Consider the following 14,874-nt stretch of genomic DNA (forward strand, 5'->3'; position numbering starts at 1 on the left):
AGAGGTTATTTTCTTGTGCCATTTGTTGTTTTAAATAATCTACTTTGACATTTTGAACAGCATAGAGGTGAGGGTAGTATGGCATGGTGGGTAGGGTTGGACTCGGAGTCAGGAAGACCTAGATCCAAATTCTGCCTCTGAGATTTACTAGCTGTGTGACCATAAGCAAGCTGCTTAATCTCTATGAGTTTTAGCAACCCACTAAGACTTATCTGCTAAGTCACAGATGGGTGGCAATCTAACCTGAAGCTGTATTGATGAAGGCATAGCTATCTGAAAGTATAAATGGAGGAGAGTAAATTCATAGGCTAGGATCAAAGATCTAGAGCTGAAAGAGATCTTAAAGGTCACTTAGAGGTCATCTAGTACAACTTCCTCCTGTTATAGATGAAGCAACTGAACCTCAAGAGGTGAAAGTAATTGACCCAAGGTCACACTGGTAAAAAATGGCAGAAATGGGGATTTGAACTCAGGTCCACTGATACCAAAGAGAGCAGCAATCTTTCTATTGAATCTACTCTAGTTGTCCTCCAAGAGGTAGAAATAAAATTTCTGAATCAAATACAAAAGAAACATAATTCACCCAATCTTAAAGTAGGCCTGCCTTCAACTTCTCATGCATGCTCTAGGAAGTTCCCTAGCTGCTAGTCATGGAGGATGAGAATTTATGGAGTGCTACCCTGGTAGAAAACAGCATTATAGCATAAAATGCGTCATTAATGCTTTAAAACCCAGCATGATTTATATTTATATAAATAACATAAAAGAAGCCAATTAAACCAAAGTCACTGAAGTGTAAATAACATAAAAACTTATTGTTCTGTAAGCTACTGAAAATAAACTAATAATGGAAGTATTTATCATATGTCTAAAACCAAGCAGGTAGAATTGGGTTAAGCGGATAACAGGAAAACATTTCTATTTTACTGTCACCATTTAATAGAGGCAAAAAGTCTCATTTAATTCATATCAATGAAAGAAGTCTGATTCTGTCTTGTGTTACCTTTTATCTGTTTGAGTAATTAATAATGTAACTATAACAAGGAAATCTTGATTCACATACTTTGTAATCTGGCGGCGAAGATATTTAAAATTCATTACAGTACATTAAACTTACACTGAACAGTTAGCTTCATTGCAAAATAAATAAATAGGCAATTTGCTTTGATCAGCAGAAATTCTGATAAAATCAGCAAAACACCAATTAAAATGTGAAAAATGTCATTGAATGTAGTTATTCTAATGGAACTGAGACTTATAGGAAGGAACTGATTCAATGTTTATTTTCATACCAGCTGTGGCTTCCAATTGTAAATCATTTAGTTTTTACTAGCGTATCTCTTTTGTGAGCTTCTGCTTTCATCCAGTGGGTACACAATTTATTGTATTACATATCAATGTGACCATGTTTGGACTGGGGTTGAATGTATTTTATTTTCTTCCAGATTAGATGGCTCTTTTCTTATGCATGTCATTGTTTGACCAACTTGAGGATAATGTTGACATTGACTGCTATGTGCATGTGTGCATGTGTGCCTGGGACCCGAGGAAAAAACCCAAACAAACATGATGAATGGCCAACAGTCAATCCTTCCATAACATTTGCACAAATAAGAATCATTAGTTGGTGGTATCTAATGCTATGAAAACTGTCTAGAGCATATGTGATTCTTAGGCCTTAGAATCCCAGTCTGTTTAATATCTTTGCTCGGAAATGACTCTTCTATTTCTTATTTGCATTAGCAGATCTAGCTACAATCTTTTCCTCATAATCCATAGGTCTCCCACATCACTTGAAATATTATCTTCACATCTTCATATCTTTCTGTGATTATGTTATTATTAATATCATTAACATTATCTTTACCCTACTTCACATCATCATACAATACTCTGTTCTCATATTCCACAATGCAATTTCTATGCCCTTAATTACTTTGAAATTGAATCATAGCAAGCATCTAACAACACTGAATCACAGAATCTCAGCACTGAAAAGGACATCAGAGGCCATCTATTTCAACCTTTATAGGGGTTCAATGGTCTAGAATATCCCCACAATGTACTCACCGATCCTCACTCAAAGACCTTCATAGTCTTTCTCAAAGAAATTCATAGTGCATTGTGAATACTAGACACTTCACAAGTGATTGTTCAGTTAAATTGAACTCATTGCCTCCCAAGGCAGTCCACTGCACTCTTGAATCATTCTGGTTGTTACAAAGGTTTTTCCTTACAAGAGCCAAAATCTGTTCCTTTGCCGTATTTACCCATTACTGCCACTTTTCTCTCTGGGGGCAAAGAAGAATAATTCCTCTCCTACATAAAAGTTCTTTAAATGCTTGAAGACAGCAATCCTGAATCAGTTCAGAGGCTTTTCTCCAGTTGATCTTTATGTGGAATGATTTTGAATCCCTTCACCATCCTGGTCTCTCCCTTTTATGGATCTTCTCTAATTTATCAATGTATTTTCTAAAATGTGACAACCAGGACAGAACACAGCATGCTAGATGAACTCTGATCAGGGGAAGATATAGTAGGACAATAACCACCATATCCATGTCATCCTCAGTGAATTCTAAGCTTACCTTGGATTTTGAGGCTATTACATCACCCTATTGATTCATAATTGAAAGAAAATTATATTAGCCCTGCCTACCCATGAACAATTATTATTTCTCCAATTATTTAAATCTGATTTAGTTTATATAAAAAGGTGTTTTTTTATAATTTTGTTTATATAGTTCCTGAGTTAGAACTATGTACAGAATGTGTGTGTGTGTGTGTGTGTGTGTAATGCTAGCCATCTCTAGGGTGGGGGGAGGGAACAAAAAAAGGAAAAAAAAGATTTTTACATGACAACTTTATCATATATTTTAAAGGAATAGCAAGCTATACCCAGTAGATTTGCAGTTTCATGTGCAATCATCTTTTCAAAAATTATGCTATGTTGTGGAAATGCTTGGGTTATTCTATAAATTAAAAATTAAATATAAATTTAAAAAGAAAGAAAATTATAGTATAATTTTGAAAGAATTCAAATAACACTGCATTTGCTAATTATGTTTTTATAAGAATTATAAAATAAGGGTGACATTAGCCTCAACAATTATTTTTTTCTTCCTTTTTCTGGCTTTTCATCCATATGCTGGTTTCTTCTTGCCAACACACCAGTAGACTCATCCCTGTACATTTTATAACACCTAGAATCATCTGGCAATCAAAAAATTTATGTATATATAATATGTGTATGTGTATTTATGCATATATATAATATATATACACACACATAAACATATAGTTAAGCCCCATATTTCATAATATTGCCCATTGGCCAGAAAATCAACCCACTTATAAATTTCCAAAAGGCTCCTCCCTGAAAAACAGCTGTGGAATCATGGAAAGAACACTGGCTTTGGAATTAGAAGGCAAGTGTTCAAATCCTAGTTGTGTTACTTTGATAGTTATGTGGCCTCAAACAAGTCCCTTAACTTCTCTAAGTTATCTTAACTTCTCCATATCTTTACTTTCAAATGAGTACGTATTGAAGGAATCAAAAATATTGTATCCAAAGAAGAAATGGGAAGGGGCCATTATGTTTTCAAGGATTTGAAGGACTAGAACATAGCATTAAGATTAGCTGTGCTTTGCTTGATCATGGAGGGCAGAGCTAAGCCCAATACATAGACATTGGGGGCAGGCTGAATGAGATTTGGCAGAGAAACTTCCTAACAAATTAGAGCCATCCAAAAGAGGAATAGGATTCCTGTGGAGGAGGGAGCAGAGGGGGTCTTACCCTGCTCTGGAGATTTACAAGAGAAATATCCTGGATATTCTTTCACTGATACGTTGCAGAGGGGATTCCTGCTTTAGGTACTAGTTGGACAAGAAGCTGGTTCTGAAGCTGGTTGTCCACAGACTCCTTGATTGATTTCAGGGAGTCTGTGAACTTGGATGGGAAAAATGACATCTTCATGATATTTAGCATTTCCTTTAATTATTTAAAAACAGTGTTTTAAGAAGTGACCCATAGGCTTCACCATACTGACAAAGGAGTCTGTGGTTAAAAAAAAAAAAGAAAAATAGAAAGACTAGACAATTCCTGCCTGAGATTCCCTTCTAACCCTTAGATTCTGTGATGTAATTAATCCTATCTATAAAATGTGAGACTGGATTCCTTGGTTCCCAGATCAAATCACATGACAATGATCATAGCTTGCGGCATTTAAAGGTGTGCAGTGCAACAAAGATGAGGAATTCAAGCAGATGCTAGCCAGAGTTAGCCAATTTGATATTTTTAGAACTTAACTTTCTGGGACTATTTTTTAAGAAGATGCAGGGAGAGATGAGCCCGAGGAAGCAACTTTGTCCTATATTTGGTACCATATGGGCACACAAGTTGAGTGACGTGTCCATATTCTAGATGCTTCTTCCCTTGACTCTCCTTCTGAGACTTCGGTGGGCTGCTTTTGTTCAATGAAGCTGTAAGAGTTGTGAGGCACTGCAGAGACTGCCAAGAACTGGGAATTATGGTGGTTGTACGTATGGAACGTAAGCATTGCACTGGGGTAACTCCTTATCCTCCCATCTCCATTTTGGGTGAAGAAGCAGCTACACCTTACCGCCAAAAGAATCAAAGTCCTATCTCTCCTCCTTTCCTGTGAAGGGAGGAGATTAAAGTGAGGAGATGTGGATTCTATCTCTGCAGCCAGAAGCATGAGCCACTGGCCTCTTTCCATCCAACCAACAATCTCGATCCTCTTGCTTCATAGATTGCTGCCTTTTCATTGTTATCAGTTAATTCCCCTGTTACATAAAAGAAAATCCCATGGCTGCTAAATCCTCATTTGGTATGATTGGTGCTGATGTGAGTGGAGATTGGAGGAGTGGTTTGAACTGTTGTAGAGTGATGAGAGGAATCACCATTTTAGCCTGACTGAGGCACGAAGGAAGAAAAGATACTAACTTAATTTGGAAATCCAAAACACAATGCAGACGTATCAAAATCATATCACTAGACAAACTCAGGTTTCCACAAGGAAGAGAGCTTGTAAGTAGAGAGACGTTGTGTGTATATATATGACTGCATACATATCTCTGTGTGTGTGTGTGTGTGTGTGTGTGTGTGTGTGTGTGTGAGCATAGGAGCATGTTTATATAGAGAAAGATAAGGGGCAGCTAGGTGGTTCAGTGGATGGAGCACTGGCCCTGAAGTCAGGAGGACCTGAGTTCAAATGCGGCCTCAGACCAAACACTTTTGACACTTACTAGCTGTGTGACCCTGAGCCAGTTACTTAACCCCAATTGCCTGTAAAAAAGAAAAAGAAAAAAAAGATGTAGGAATGTCTCTCTGCATATGTGTATATGAAAGTGAGAGAGAGAGAGAGAGAGAGAGAGAGAGAGAGAGAGAGAGAGAGCGCACATCCTAGACATAGGAAAAAATAAGTCTTTTAAACAAAATCAAATCCAGGAAGGGGATGATAAGGTTATCTGTTGGGATCCCTACCACTCACCACACGTGGCAATCGTGAAGAAGTCTCTAACTGGGGCCCCTTGGAGGAAGTCTGAGCATGCAAATTCCCTGGATTACAGTAGCCTGGGTCCTGACACAATGTGATCACACAATTCCCTTATACTTCCTTTAAGGGGAACATTTTTCTTTCTCTTTTAAAATGCTACATAAACATTAGGTACCTTCAAAGTGCAAGGCAATGGGGACAAAAAAACCCACCACCCTGATCTCTGCCTTCATAGAGGCTACATTTTATAGGGAAAACAAATTTTTATACAAGAGAGTAAACACAAAGTTTATATAAAGTAATTTCAACAGGGAGAGGAAACTCATAATTGAGAGGATCAAAAGATGGCTCCAAATCTTTGTTTGCAAGAGAACTAGGGATTCTAGAAGAAGAGAAAGGAAGTAGTACATTACAGGCATGGAGCATCACTTGTAAAAAGGCATGGGAACTGGAAATGACCAAGTCTTATATGTAGAGAACAATTGCCTCACTTTTTCATTTCACATTGGGTACCTGTAGACACCTGGAGTTTCCATTCTCAGTTGATAATGTGGATGCCCTTGGTGTTGAATTCATTCCCATGACGCATCAGCATCAATTGTCTGTCTGTTCATTCAGAGGCTGTGAGGTCCTTGTTTATAGCACCTGCAGTTCCGCAGACATTTTTACTTGACTAATTCAGTGTTTTCTACCAGGCCTGGGGTGGGGAGGAAATCACTCAAACTGAAATGTTACTTTGAAGTTCAATTCCTTGGATGGAACATCGCAGATAAATGGGCAATCGCAAATGGCCTGAAATTTTAATGCTTTTGCTTTTTCCACTTCAACTAAATGTATTGAGCATACCCAAATAATTAAAAAGTGCTGAAAATAAGCAGGATTTGGGCATTAATGAAAGCAATATATTCACCCTGTTGCATTTGTTATCCTTGAATTATAATTCTCCTGCATGAAGAAATTCAGTAAAGTCAAAAGGAAGAGATTTTTGTTGTTAAATATTGTCATTTAGATTAAAACATGAGACTGTCTGACTGAAATGGCACAAATGTCTGCCGCTATTGTTGATTTTAGGTTAATTCAACTCAATATACATTTATTAAGTGCTTACTATATTCAAGGTACTGTGCTAGGTGCTGTGGAGGAGAAAAGAACAAAAATGAAACGATCTCTACTCTCAATGAGCTTTTATTCTTTAGGGAGTGGGGACAGGATGTAAAATGAATACAAGTAAAAACAAAGTATGTGTAATGTTGGGGGGAGAGAGACAGACAGAGGGAGAGAGAAAGAGAGAGAGAGAGAGAGAAAGAGAGAGAGAGGAGAGAGAGAGAGAGAGGAGAGAGAGAGAGAGAGAGAGAGAGAGAGAGAGAGAGAGAGAGAGAGAGAGAGAGAGAGAAGAGATAACATCCTAATAACTGAGGGTTCATGTATGAGTAGGCACCTGGGCTGAGCTTGGATAGGGTTGGCATATAGATTACTCCTTGGGTGGATGTCCTGTGAACACACTAAGTTGGAAGGAGAGTCTCAGTCTGCTTCTAAGGGATATCCTGAGGGCCTAAGGAACAGGCACTGTGCAGAGCCTTAGGGATCTTCCCCCTTCCTACCTTAACCTGGCTGCAGCTACCCAGATCACTACCAGTGGTCCTACAAGGAGCAGGTCCTTTGGGCATCGTGCAGGGGTCTCCTCCCCAATCTAGGCCCCCTTTCCCAATTCCTACCAGCTGGGATGGTGGGAGAGGGTGCCAGACACTCCCTCTCAGTTGATAATGAACCCCTTATCGATACCCCTTCTGTAGCACTGCTCTATCCAAATTCTTAGGGCCACTAACTCTTTCATAACAGTAGTTCATTGGGGACATAGCCACTCACATTGCTTGAATAAACAGGGAGATACCAATTACAGTCCTTTCAGTGAGATGGTATGCTACTGGACCTTACCATCCGCCTTGCTGCTATGCCCTGCAAAGCTGTGGGCACTACTACATTATGTGCCTTGCATCCTAAGGAACCCTGGACTTTTGTCATTTACCCTGCTACTGTGCTCTAAGAGCCTTTCCATCTGCCCTGCAGCTGACCCTGCTATATGTGTTATTCTCATATGGCACTCTGCTTGCGCTGTAATCATTTGCCATTGATTCTTTGTATGTTCTCTTAAGGCTCTTTGCTCATGGCCAGGGGTGAGGAAATTTTCTATGTTTAGGGCTGACTCACTAAGTCCTTTGAACTACACCAATGGAGATTCCATGAATAGTTTTTCCCAATGAAATCAAGACTAGAAGCATGGCTCAGGTCTGATGACAAACTTAAGCTAGAAAGTCTGGCTTCATAAGGACATGTTTCAGCCTGTTTGCAAGAAGACTAGAACTAATACCACTGGATTTTGTTTAGTCTGGGGTTTGAGGTTCAAGTTCTATTAGGAACTATTTTTTTCTCCTAAATGTTTATTGTAATATTTTGCTTTTATATCATCCTCTCCTCTTGTCCTGGTTGCTGTTCTTCATATTCATTTCATCTTTTCTCTATGCTTTTGTACCAGCTGTCCCTCATGCCTAGAATGAATTTCCTCCTTGCTTCCTTTCTCAGAAGCTCTAGCTTTCTTCATGAAAAGCTTAACTTTCGTGCCATCTCCTACAGGAAGCCCGTCCGGATTCTCTCAGTTTCTAGGACCTTCCTTCTAGCAATTACTTCATACACACACACACACACACACACACACACACACACACATTTGCTATATACATGTTGTTCCCCCCCCCCGAATATAAACAAACCCCTTGAAGAAAGTGTCTATTTCCGTTCTGTCTTCCTATCCCTAAAGCCATTCACAGTTACCCACCCATAACAGGTACATAATCAAAACTTACTGAGTCAAGTTTTACTGAATCTAGTACAATTCCTGAAACAGGGGAAAGGAGGTTTAATTTGGAGTCAGAGGAACTAGACTTAAATCCCAGCTCTGCTTTTCACCACCTGTATGATCTTGGCCTTGGGCTCAACTTTTCTAAGTTTCAATTACTTTATCTCTAAAATAGTCTTCCCCTCCCAGACCGATTTTTTTGACTAGGTAAAGTGGCAATTCTCTGCATCATTTCTTACCTAGCTTTCATCACTGATTGGGTCTCAATAAAACTGAGACCTGGGACAAACCTTGGCTTAACAAGGCCAAGGTCTCCCACTGCACTGGGGCCATCTCTAATCATCCCGATCTATGTCTTGCCACTGGACCCAGATGGCTCTGGAGGAGAAAGTGAGGCTGATGACTTTGCACAGCTCTGCCGTACTTAAATCCAATTCGTTTACCTGTCATGGTATCACCTCTCTGACATCATGGTTCTCTTCCAGAATGAAGGACGAACAACAACAGTAGCAGCAGCAGTTGGACGAGGAGAGGCATCGAACTCATGACCACAAAACTCCCCAGTGCTGCCCAATCCAGGTTAAAATGCAACTAGGAAATGTTTAAGAAAATAAATAAATATACAGTACAATATAATGTTAACTTGTAGCTTTCTAAAGCAATATGCAGACAAAGGGGATGAATTTCTATGTGAGGGTATACTATACCACTGTAGTAGATGACCTTGGAGACCCATTCCAATTCTACATCTATGATCATACGATCACCCTCATTTTGCATGTGAGGAAACTGAGGCCCATAGAGGGTATAACTTCCCAGAGACCATACCATTAGCTAGTGGTAGTTATGATTACATTAACCTGATCTCTTGGTTGCCAGCCCATTAACACTATTGTAGCACTTCCTTAATGTTCACTCCAATCTTCTATGTTTATCCCAAGTTTCCATCAGTTTCTGGCTCAGCATGACCTGGAGGGTGTGGGTGGAGGTAACAGATGCTATTCTATGCCGCTTTCTATTTTTGTTTATTCTTTCCTGAATTAGAAATACAAACTTTTTACATTGTATTTTTCAGTATTTTCATATTTCTTTGGGGTTATATTATGCTCTTATTTTGAAATTCTAGGGTATAATCCAATATACCTGCTTTGGGTCTTAATTTTTCAGCAATTATATGCATAGTTAGACTTGTCACTTGTTATCTTTATTGAAAAGTCTGATTATTGAACGTTTCATTTTTCAATGAAGTTCGAATACTTTCATAGGACTCCCTTTCCTTTAGTGTTGCTTTAAAAACCCTTTCACAAATAGATCGAAATCTTTTATAATGAGCACATTTATTATTAAAATGCAGGTGTTTTTTAGAGAGATACTTGTCATTTTTAATTGGCTCTCCCTCTTAAGTAAAGGAAACTTTTCTCCAGTACATATAAGCAACCTTCCCAGCACACATCTTTTCCTATAGAAAGTGCGCTCTCTCGCTCTCTCTCTCTCTCTCTCTCTCTCTCTCTCTCTCTCTCTCTCTCTCTCTCTCTCTCCTCAAATATTTCTAAAGAACATTTTCTTATCTCTCCTTTAATCTACCCCCACACTCTTAATATTATACCTATTTGTGCATATATTATAATCCTCCTGCGGATAGACTGAAGCTCCTTGAGGTCAGTGAACTTAATTTTTATCTTTCTATTCCTAGAGCCTTGCACATAGCAGGTGCTTAATAAATTCCTAATTTAATTGAACTGGAAGTACAAAGACCTTAATTTTTTTTCATTCTGTTTAACCTGATGATCAACCATGACTCCAGGGGACTGATGATGAAAAATGTCACCTACCTCCTGAAAGAGGGGTGATAGACTAAGAGTCAGAGTGAGACACATTTTGGGACATGGTCAACATGAGGAATTTGTTTTCCTTGACTATACATATTTGTTACAAAGTTTTTTTTCTTTTTTCTTTTTCCACTGATGGGGGAAGGGAGGTAGAAGAGACAGAAAATAAATTCTTGCTAATTGAAAAAAAATGTAATAACATACATAAAAATAAAGTACAAAAGTCAGATTCAATCATTTTAACTGAGTCCAAATTAATGAGGTTTGCTATATAGGACTCCTTCTTATAAAACTTTACAGAAGAGTTCTAACTAAAATACAGAGGAGGGGTACAATAAGTGGGAGAGTTATGAAAGTAAATTGATGCTCCAGACAGAGTGAATTCTGGGAACACCAGGATGATAACAGTTACAGCCAAGAGTGTGTTTCCCCTGGTGGAGGTTCTGAAAGCTTTCCATGAATAGCTAAAGGATTTCAAATGACTACTCACAATTTGCAGCAAACATGGTAGTTTATGGTTCTTTGGAGCATTGGATTTGGAGTTAAAGGGCCTGGGTTCAAATCCCAAATCTGCTTTCTTACTCCCTGTGTATCATAATTCGTGGAGTAGGTAACCACCTTGTACACATGATTGCCTTGGGTAAGTCACTTAAGTTTGTTGGCCTTACTACCCTCATCTAGTGGCCTTCAGTGTTCCAGATGAGGAAACTGAGGGGATTGGACCAGATGATCCCTAAAATCCCTTCTGGCACTAAATCCAGGATCCTTTGTCAACTTTTATTACCAAACTTTTGGAAGAGCTCTGCTTGCTGTTGACAGGTATAGTAGCCTTCCAAGGCCTGGAAAAATTAGATGTAGAAAAACTCCATTCAGTTCAATAAATGTTTTTCACCCTGCAGTCTCCATTAGGAACTTGAAACCTCATAATTATGACCAATAACAATAACAACAATAAGTAGTAGTAGTGGCAGCATCAAAATTTTAGCCACCTTTTATTTCCTTTAATCAAAATGGCTTCTTCATCATCAGTAAGATGCTGTCACATTTTTTTTTTCATTTGGAATGAGGTCCCTGATGACTGTTTATTAACAACCTTGCATTTCTTTGGCTTGGAAAAATGACGATCTCTCAAACCAAAATCCGTTTTCAAAGAATGCCAGCTATACCAAAGGAAAAATTTCCACCTAAAATGGCCTTTCTTTCTGGCCTGCCAAGTCAAGAAGTAAGATTCAGTTGGTCATTCCTCGAATGAGCGCTAGATTTCTTGGAGAGAAAAGCCATCACTGCCTCTGGCTAAAGGAGGAGGCAGTCCCTCCATAGTTAATTTTAAACTATGAAAGAAAATCTGAATGCTCTCTTTAGAAAGAATAGCAAATCTGAAAGTGGCTTCCTTCAGTTCATAAAGGAAGACAGTTGCTTAAAAAAAAACCTATAGAGTTGAACAGTAATGTCTTATAAGCAAACACCATGAAAACTTAATGTATTTGTTCATCACACAAAAAAATAAAGTTTCCTTTAGCTCCTCCGTTATCCTGCTTACTTCCTAATAGCCCGACATTCATAAAAGGCCAAAGGACTCTGACCTTGACAAGCTAACTAAGCAGGAAAAGGCAATCATGTGTACAAGGTTGTCACCTACCCCACAAATTATGATAAAATATACCTCACCAATGGAAAAAATAGTTGTATGTCTTCAGTGACATCCCCTGTAGTACGTTTAAGGATTTGAATAGGACAGCAATTTATTTTGCACTAAAATGTTTTATGGTTATCATAAAGCATTATGTCTTGAGAGACTGAAAGGTGATGCTTTTATGGACTCTAGCTTCTTGTTGCATTATCTTCACAGCTCAGAAATTATCTCTTTTTTGAAAAACTTACCCCCTCCTCCACTAACAAAGCATTCCACGCAGTGGGTTAGTTAAAAGAAGGAGAAAATGAAAAAAATGAAAGTACATTAGACAAAGGGCACAAAAGAACATATTTCCAACACAGAATAGTTTCGAAATGAATGATTATCTGGCTAATTAGTGAAATAAATAATAATAATTGCCTGTCCCTCCTCATTAGAGCCCTTGATATAAAATGGAACCCCAGTGCAGACTACCAGGGATCTTGGTTCATAGCAAAAGAGTCATTTCAGATTTCATACAGACACGCACAGACGTGTGCACCAACACACATATATACATAGATTATTCATTACATCACTGCTGTCTGTAGAGCTAAGCCCCTAAGAAAAAAATGAAAGATGAGAAGTAGGAGCAGGGGAAATGATATGAAGTCAAACTTATAGCAGAGATGGAATATTTCTGATGTGCTTCTGCAAAATAGGATTTATTCCCAGTTTAAGAAATTGAAAGAGTGAGATCTGATGAGATTCTAGTCAAGACTATGGCAAAGAAGAAAGGAACTTTTTACTTGAACAGAGCTCATCCAGCACGGAGTATCAGGAAGCATGAGGATTCAATACAGGCTCACACCATGCTCTGGCACCACCTTGTAAATGAACTACAAACACTTGGTATGACTGGCCATTAGCAAAGGTTTCGTTTTTCTTTTCCTGTGGATGGCTATTTATCAGGTTGGTCATATATAAGTTTCTTGAACTTCCCTACTCTCACCCTCTCCAGCTGTCTGAAATGAGCATAGAACGTCATTGCTACACAGCTCTCTAGAGCCAGACCAGCCAAACCTATTACTAATGTTGGAAGCATTTGATTGGTTTCTAATGAGGCAGCAGATCAGCTTTTCGGGGTTGTTCTCCGCTTGATGTATGTGTGCAGTTCTCATTAACATTAATCAGCCAGAGAGACTTGAGCAGCCTGGCACCATGAGATTCACTGGTTCTTAGAATATTCTTTAGCCTTCCTATGTCTCCAACCTTTGCAAATCCCTTCATGCTATAAGAGCACATGGTATTATTAAGCCAATGGGAAATGGGAAATGGAACTTTCCTTCTAAATATCCTTTCTTTTTCTGAGTGTTATTTCCTTAAGACCTTGAAATGATGTACTAGCCCCTCCCACTCTCTCTCTCTCTCCTCTCCCCTCTCCCTCTCTCTCCTCTCTTCTCCTTCTCTCTTCTCTTTTTTCTCCTTTTTTCCCTCCCCCTCCTCCTTCCCCCTCTTCTCTCTTTCTCACTCTCTCCCACTTCTTCTGTGTAGGACAAATCACTGTGGGCCATTTCTCTTCAAAATATTTCTTTTTAGATGAAATCAAATTCAAGTGAATGTAAAAGACAATCTTGAATGAGAAGGCCAAATTCATCATCTTCCCAAATACACCCTCTTCCTAACTTCCTTATTTCTGTGAAAGATATCATTACCCTTCCAGCTGTCTATGTTTACATCCTCAATTTTTTACCTTCCTTTTACCTACCATATACAATATGATGCCAGTTGTCATCAATTTCACCTCCTCATCTCTCACATCTATTCCTTTCTGTCTACTAACACAGCTACTACCCTAGCTCATCTTACCTGGATTATTGCAATAGTCACCCTGTCTCCAATCTCATTCCTCTCTAATCTATCCTCTACACAGCTGCCAAAGTGATATCCTCAAAGCTACCTTGACCATGTCATTCTCCCACTCAAAAAGCACCAGCAGTTCTTTATTGCCGTTTGTAAACCTTAGGATACCTTTTCAGGCTTATTACATGTCATTCACTTTCATTCACTGTTTTTTTCCAACCAAACTGATCTATTAGCTATTCCTGGAATGCAGAATTTTATGTCACCCTAGTGCATCTGTACAGGTTGACCTCCATGCCTGGCAAGCACACTCTCTTCATGTCTGGCTCTTAGAATCCCTAGCTTCCTTCAAAGCAATGTACCTCTTATTTGAGGTATTCCCCAATCCTTTTAGAGCCTCCACCAAGGGTATATGGGGCACTCAGGGAGGACTAGCACCTCTGGTATGAGGGCTTGCTCGTCCATCTTTGGTGTCCATCTGTTACCCAGCTCTCACCTGTGGATTCAAGAAGTAGTAGCATGTGCAGCTGCCACAAGCTGGCAAAACTGTCTTGGTAGATAGGCTAAACTAGGCTGCAGGTAACCCATGGTCTTCAAACCCACTGGAGAGTTAGGGGAGTGTCCACCCTAAGCACATGAAGACTTCCCCCATTAGAATGGTAGGATGAGAACAATTTGTTCCAACGGCCATGAAGGCAGCTAAAACAGGCTGTGTGGAGCTTGGTTAGATGTCAAAGATGCCAAGGTCATCCTCTGAATCTTGGGCTGCTATCAGTCATTCTGACTTTTGTTTTGCCACTGGACTTTGATGACTCTGGAGGACAGAGTGAGGCTGATGACTTTGTGCAGCTCTGCCTCACTTAAATCCAATTCATGAGTAAGTCAAGACATCACCTCATGATGTCACTGGTCCTCTTCAAGAAGGATGAACAACAACCTATGTACATGTGTTTCCTCCCACCCTGATCAAACAGCCTCTCTTTGAACCAGAGGGTGTTGAATTTATGTTTCTGTATCCAAAACATCTTTTGCCCAGTAGGAATTTAATAAGTGCTTATTGAATGAATGAATGAAATGAATAAGTGAAAAGTGCCCCCAAAGGTCATATGCAGTTTAAGGGGTGGTGGAAGAAGATCACGAAAGTTAATTTATGCCTCAATTAGATACCCTCTTACTGACTTAGTCCCGATAGATCGA

Source organism: Phascolarctos cinereus, unplaced genomic scaffold (genome assembly GCF_003287225.1).
Source record: "Phascolarctos cinereus isolate Bilbo 61053 unplaced genomic scaffold, phaCin_HiC Scaffold_3;HRSCAF=262, whole genome shotgun sequence".
In the NCBI taxonomy this organism is placed as follows: Eukaryota; Metazoa; Chordata; class Mammalia; order Diprotodontia; family Phascolarctidae; genus Phascolarctos; species Phascolarctos cinereus.